This window comes from Dipteris shenzhenensis, chromosome 15 (assembly GCF_047967505.1).
Source record: "Dipteris shenzhenensis isolate YYH24624 ecotype China chromosome 15, Dip_SZ_1.0, whole genome shotgun sequence".
In the NCBI taxonomy this organism is placed as follows: Eukaryota; Viridiplantae; Streptophyta; class Polypodiopsida; order Gleicheniales; family Dipteridaceae; genus Dipteris; species Dipteris shenzhenensis.
This window is the reverse complement of record NC_141610.1, coordinates 29,702,561-29,710,364: the sequence shown is the minus strand read 5'-3', so window position 1 is coordinate 29,710,364 and position 7,804 is coordinate 29,702,561.

The window sequence follows — 7,804 nt, the reverse complement described above, 5'->3', positions numbered from 1 at the left end:
GGGAAAAAGAAATTACATTCCTGATAGATCTGTTTTCTGATAGTTTCAAAACCATCTCTGAAGATAAAGAAGACAAAAGTTCCTTTTACCAAAGCCTTGCCATGGCTTTACAGGCTTCGTTCTTGTGGCTAAAAGAGGTCATGGTCCTTTGAATCTCCTCCATGTATATTGGGATCGGCATTCTCCCCTGAGGCAGCCTTTGGAATGCTCTTCCATTTTCAAATTTCCATATAATGGAGAGGATTACAGCCCTGAGTGGCTAGACTAATTGGTGGGTCAGCTCATTGAGCTTTCCTCTATAGCCGAGGAGTGCAGTTCTCCAATGAAACTTGATATGCAGCTTCATTTCAGACAGTTTCTTCTCTACAGCCGTCCACAGTTCTCTTGACATAGGACATTCCCACAGCAAGTGCGTGTGTGTCTCTCTGAATCTGTTATAAAGTGGGCATTCCGGGGGTATGCGAGGGTTCCATTTTGAGAGCCTTGCTCTAGTTGGCAGCTTTCCTATCGCTATTCTCCATAACAGCATGTTGAGTCTAAGTGATTGGGTAGCAGAACACACTCCTTTCAGTCTTGACAGCCATCTGTTCACTCCATCCTAAGGGGCATGGAACTTCCATTGGCTTCGAGCCACAACTGCCCCTGTTGGGCCCTTCACACTACGGAAATCTTTGCACGTCAGTCGGTTAAGGGGTTTGCCACTGGAGGTGACGAAGCCCTTGAAGTCCCTTTCGTCTCTGAGTTGGTTGCTCGTTGGCCAATTGGGGTTGATTCTTTGTATCGTGCTTTCTACTAGCTATTGTTCCTTGTTACTGTGTATGCCAGTGAAGAATTATTCATCATTACCCGTACCCCTTCTCATTAGTAATCATGTGTAAGTAAAATGAAGAAAGTCAACCTTTGGAATGCAAATCATTCTCAAGCAAAAAAAGGAAAGGATTTCCATGTTATTATCACTATTGTTACAAAACTATAATAGATGTATATGATGTCACAATGATTAATGAAAAATCAGTCAAGAGAGATCAAGGAATGATTGATGTAGAATTGGAAAGATAGGTTTCCAAACTTGGATGTGGCACAAGTGGAGCCATTTCAAAATTGCTAACACACATAGGCCAATGCCTATAGAATCATCAGAAGAATGGAATAGTAGTGTAATGGAATAGTAGTGTAGATGCTTTGCCAATGTGTTCAAAAGAATCAACTATCACTAATGTGTGCTTAATGACCAACAAGAAAACCCAAAAAAACCAGAAGAAAGGAGCTAAGAAAGGAACTGTGAATATACAAAATAACTGATGATCCCAAACCAAACCTAATGAAAGTGAAAAACACACACATAGGGGGATGCAAACCAAAGGATAACACTGGAAGGTTATAACATGCATCTCTCCAAGTATACAAAAAAAGGATGAGGCATTCAACAACATCTTTGCCACCCGGGCTCTTTGAATGCCCACTTCTATAGAAAGATGATGTAGAACATATTCTCTTGGATAAGTCTCAAAGATGGCAGCCAGCCATGGATGAGGAATTACATCTTGTCCATACAATAGAGGATTCATCAAGGATAAAAACAAATATGGAATAGTAAGAAGCACTCTCCTATCAACGTCATCAATGGCCAACTCTTGACACATTGAAGAAAGGAGAACAAAAAGGAATAGACACATTACCAAATCTATAGCAATTCATTGTTGTTCCCAAGAGCAAGGACAACTAATGCATAAACTCTAGATTGGTTGGAAACAATAGTTGACACATCTCAAGCAAAAAATATAAAAAGAACAAGATCAAAAGAACTAACTTACTTCATGCAGTGCAAAACAAAACAATGAGATATGATGCTTAAAAGAGGATCTCACTAAACTCAAACAGTCACTAAGAGCACAACATATGACTGCAATACACATCAGTACAAGAAGAGGTACATTTAGTTCAAACTTATTGACATTTTCAATACCACAAGTTCACCCATGGGTTCCAAATATATGCTACAAATCCTAAGCCTCATCATGCACAGCCTCATCCTTTTCTCTCTTACAAAAATTCCTATTGATAAACAATGAATCATTTGCCAAGGTCCAAGGAGACATATGTCCTATACAAATAGAATACATCTAGTAAAAAGTATGTTTTTGGAAGCCAAATTGGATGCCAAACAAGGTGATCAAACACTAGGTCTATCAACATGTGCATCTACATGTCATATACAATCAGGTATTCAATACCCTCCACATCAAGTATCAAAATTAGGTACACAACTTATTCAATACGCTTCACATCAAGTACCAAAATTGTGCCACATCGCCGATCCATAAATTATTTTTGTGCGATCCACAAGAAAAGAGAAACTCTGGAAGCACTCAACAACAAGGCAAGGACTACTTTGAGAAAAAATCTCTATTGTGCAAAGGCATTGTATAATGATTGACTAGTGCACCACAAGTTCCACACCTTCTGAGTTACACGCATGGCTTCCAAACTCCGTGATACAATAAGATATAACTAAGGACGAGTAATAAAATCGTTCTAGGTGAATGTTCACCCTATATTAGCAAGCACCTAAGTAGCACAAGATGTGTGTGTAAAGTAGTGGTACAACTTTGCTTGTACCTATGTCTGCCTAAGAAGCAGTGGTACAATTTTGCTTGTACCTATGTGTGCCTAAGAATAATATCTCAAGAATATCTCTTAGGAATCCTACATGCAATTACTACATGCGATTCCTATATGTGCATCCTACATGCAATCCCTATATCCACATCCTTCATGTAAGTTCTACATGCGATTCCTACATGCAATTCCTACATGTAGAGAGAGAAATCCCTACAATTCGTACATGCAGAGAGAGAAGAAAACTTGTATAGATATCTCATGATGGAATGAATACCAAACTCTTTGGGGGATTCTGTTCAGTTCAACTTTGATGTTCTCATGCACTTATCTCCAAGTGTCCATGCTACCTTGCACTATCAACATCCAATAGCATGTCTTACCCTTGTCTCCCACTCCCCCATGTCCATCATTGCTTTCCCCCTCTCCTCCTCTCTTTTTCTTCTCTCCCCCCAACACCTTTGCTCTAATTACATTACTTCTCTCCCACTCCTCTGCTTCTATTGAACCCTTATGCTCCTAGATTAGTTTCTCAACCCTTACCCTCAAACATAATGAGGGAGACGAGCTTTCCACCATGTATACTAGTCTAGACTTCATTACCTCAACCATGTTGATGAATGATTCTTTCATGCAAGCATACACACCCTCTACTTTCCACACTTGAGGCTATGTCTCTTATTGGACCACAACCTAAGGTCCTAAGCTACAAACATACTACAATGATGACACCAATGATATCTATATGTGATAAAATCCTCGGAGCCTTTTAAATGACAAAGAGAAGTGGACACACATAGCCATAGATGAGAAAGCCTAGCCTCTACTTTTGGATAGGGATTGGCTCAAAAGAGCCAAAGTTCTTATGACCGAGGATCCAAAATCACGACAATTAGGACCGAGGAAACAAGGTCAAAACACCAATGAACCCTAGCTCATATTCTGAGGAGTTACAAACCACAAGATCTAGAAGTGGAAGATCAATTTCCACAACATGTGGAAACATAGCTCATGGAAATGAATATCTTACCAATGGGTGAGATCAAATCTTCCAATTGGCAAGCGAGATCAAAACAATGAGAGGAGCAATTGGAAGAGAAAAAATGCCTCAATCCTTAGCATTATTTCAAAGATTGATAACATAAAGAGAGCTAGAAGAGCCCAAAGTGATGATCAATTGACTCAACATGAAAAATCTAGTCCCCAAGACAATACAAGAATTGAACTTGGGGTAGCACAGAAGAAGAACCATGAACATTTAAGGAGGTAAGTGGTAAAACGTGATGACAACCCAATGATCAAACCATTATTCACAAGCTTCAAGGATGCCTTTGCATGAAGATACATTTATTTAAGAGGTGTGCCCACCAAGATCTTCCAACACAAGATTCCCTTCATACCAAGTACCAAGTAGTATGCCAATAGAGGTATAGGATGAACAAAACTATTCCAAGCACGTGAAGGCCAAGTTGGACTAATTGATAAGAGTAGGGTTCATCTACACAATTGACTTAAGTGATAGGCTCATATCGATTGTGGTTGGTGCTAAGGAAAATGGGAAGATCCAAGCATCCTCGACTACAAAAAGCTCAATGTCATAACCATACCATACCTATTTTCCATTTGCTTCATCAACAATATCTTAGACTAGGTAGTAGGCCATGATATGTAGTCATTCATGGATGGTATAGTGAATACGATGAAATTTCCTTAGCACTATTAAATCAATATAATGGTTTTCATGACCGAGTGGGGAGCATATGAATGCAAATTTATTCCCTTTGGACCAAGGAATGCACCATTATCCTTTTAGCAGTTCATGGCAAAAACATTTAGGGAGTAGTTGATGGATTCCTATAAGCTATGTACTTAGACGAATTCTGTGTTTGTACGATAGAAACATGTCATCTTTTTTGACTCAAAAATGTCTTAAAAAAGGATAGAGAAGTAGGAATCTCCTTGAATATGGCAAAGTGTGTCTTCTACATTGGAATCGGCATCCTACTTGGACACATCATCTCTAAAGGAGGGATCAAAACCAAGCCATCCAAGATCAAGGCCATAGAGCAAATGATTGAGCCTAATAACCTAACAAGACTACACACATTCATTGGATTGATTAGTGAGGAGCATAAGGGGATTAAGAGAAATGGGCAAAGATGAGGGAGTTGGGTTGCCATAAGGGTATATGGTACTAGAAGTGTTCTTCCAAAGGCAATGTGGAACTTCACCCAGACAAGGGATGCAATAAGGGGCATTCATTGGATTTATTAGTGAGGAGCATAAGGGGATTGAGAGAAATGGGCAAGACGAGGGAGTTGGGTTGCCATAAGGGTATATGTTACTAGAAGTGTTCTTCCAAAGGCAATGTGGAACTTCACCAAGACAAGGGATGCAATAACCAAGGAGGACATTACCTCTTTTGGAAAACTAACATAAAAAATATGCATTGCCTAAAGGAGATTTTACATATGGAAATATTAGTGGCCTCAAGTCTCATGATTGGCATAAGTTCTTGCATATCTATTCATCTTCACTTTGTTATGAAAAGACTATTAACTTAGCAATTTTTGGTAAGTTTTGACCATATCTTGTCATTGTAACTTGACTTTACACATATAATATATTCTTCTAATCATGATGAAAGGATTGTTGTGAAGAGAACATTAACAACATTGTGATGTATGCTTAGTATCCATCATCTAATAGCATTTTAGTAAAATTCATATCCACCTCGCAAAATGCTCCAAACCTATTTTGGCGTGTGGAAAGGATGTATCTGCTTATGCATGGAGGTGAGAATATGTAGTTCCCTCTATTGTGACCCCTTATTAAGTCAATAAAGCTTTTGGGTTATCATTGCACGATACAATGTGCAATCCAATAAGAGTGTATGATGCTTCCATAGTAATTTTGTTATCAGCTAGATGAACCTTTTTGCACTTTTGTTCAACTTATTCTATTAGGTTCACCACCCACACAACACATAAAATCTAGTTAGTGTGAGTTGTACTATTATTGTTATTTCCATTATCTGACACATTGAAGTCCTTTACTTGTTGTACTTGCATATGAATGTAACAATAATTTTGTAATTGCCATCCCCTCAAGTTCTTAGAATGGGCCTTATGATCTACCCTGGCTTCTATGCATCATAAAACCCTCCACATGTTTTTTTAAAATTAAAATATTCATAGATTGAGGGAAAATATATACATTTAATTGAAATATTTATATCTTTGGGGAAGAAAGGGGTGAACTTTCGTAGGGTTGTCAGTTTGGCACACTTCGAGCTTTGAGCTTTTGGGGCTCTTGTCATTAAGGGGAACCTATTTACATCAATACTGCCTTGTCACAAGCTAGAAAAGCACCATATTTTTGTCACAAACCATGGTTTCTAGCTAGCTCTAGAAACCATTGTATCAAGGGAACCAAACTACTCATCCGACAATCTTCTTCTTCCTATCTTCATGTATCAAGAAATGGTATGTATAAAATAGTCTACCATGTACCACATATGTAGCAATGCTACTTAACAATCAATGAACTTAACATTATTCAAAATCTGGTGTCCTAAATCAAAATCCATTCTAGGTTAAGTGCCATTGAAAGAGAAAAATATATTCTCACAAACATATCTTTACTTCTATTATTCTAGTATTCAACAATTGTACATTATATAGCCCACATTTGTGCTTCCCAAGGATCACTGATACTAACTACTAAACATATAACTTGAAAAAAAAAACAACTGAAACTACACATGAAAGAACTCATCTACTATTGTAGGAAATTTCAAATGAAAATGGACTCTAGTTCATACGAATACTAGCCTCAAGCCATACACAGTTTTCTAATGCATTGGATCCAAAATTCGACTCATGATCAATTCTAGTAGCCAAAAATATGGTTTTCCTTTAATAGAACATCTCTATGGATCCAAATAAATATAGCAAAATACCAAAAAACAATAGCCTTAAAAAAAGAAAGCATATGTAATCCATGAAACTTTTGCCACTATCTTAAAAAACTAATGTACTAGAAGACCTAGCATATGGATTTAGGGGTTCTCTTTTAGCTTATGTTGTAGCTCAAGGATCAATATGGAATAGATATGCTTGAAAGGCATGTAACTTTCCCTTTGTGTCACTCTAATGGTAAAGTCCTCACAAGAGCAAGTTGCAAAGTGTCTTATCACCACACTATGAATACATGTTGAGGTATAGATTGCTTGTCTTTGTCCAATAATGCATGTATATTGACTTGGTTGAGATGTTGGCCAATTTGCTAAGAGATCTACTGAGTGTTATACTACCCCAACTGGAGAAACGTAACATGAAGCATGGAGAAAATGCCTCAAGGAATTGTGCATGTGCATCCCAAGATGTAGAAGTTATGGGCTGAGATATAGACCAAGTAAAAACGTGTACCCCTGTGGAAGGCTGATGCTGATCAGCCTCAACATTATTATGTAGTGACTCCTCAACACAAGGTATATGATTGGGTGCAGATAAGTCTTATTTCAGCTTGTTGATTACAATCAGATCATCTACATACAAAAGTGCATTAGTAATATAAATTAGAAAAATACATGTTGATTCTGTCATACCAACTTTTGGGTGCTTTCCTTTAAGCTATAAAGACTTTTCTTGAGATGGCAAACTGTATGCTCTTTCTTTGTTTCAACATATACTACTGGTTGCTTCATGTAGAGTTCCTTATCTAGGCAATATTGAGAAAATAAATTTTGACATCTAGCTGGTACATATTACATCTATTGAGTGTTGCTAGTGATATCAAAAATCTTATGGAGTCCATCTTTGCTATTGGAGCATAAATCTCATCATAATCATGATGATATTGCCGTTGTGCGAATCCTCTTGAGATGGCAAACTGGATGCTCTTTCCCTATTTCAACATATACTACTGGTTGCTTCATGTAGAGTTCCTTATCTAGGTAATACTGAGAAAAGAAATTTTGACATCTAGCGGGCACATATTCCATCTAGTAAGTGTTGCTAGTGATATCAAAATCCTTATTGAGTCCATATTTGCTAGTAGAGCATGTCTCATCATAATTGTGAGACGATATTGTTGCTGTGCAAATCCTTATGCAATTAGTCTGGATTTGTATCTTTTAATGCTTCCATCTAGATTGCACTTTACTTTGTAAAGCCATTTGTTT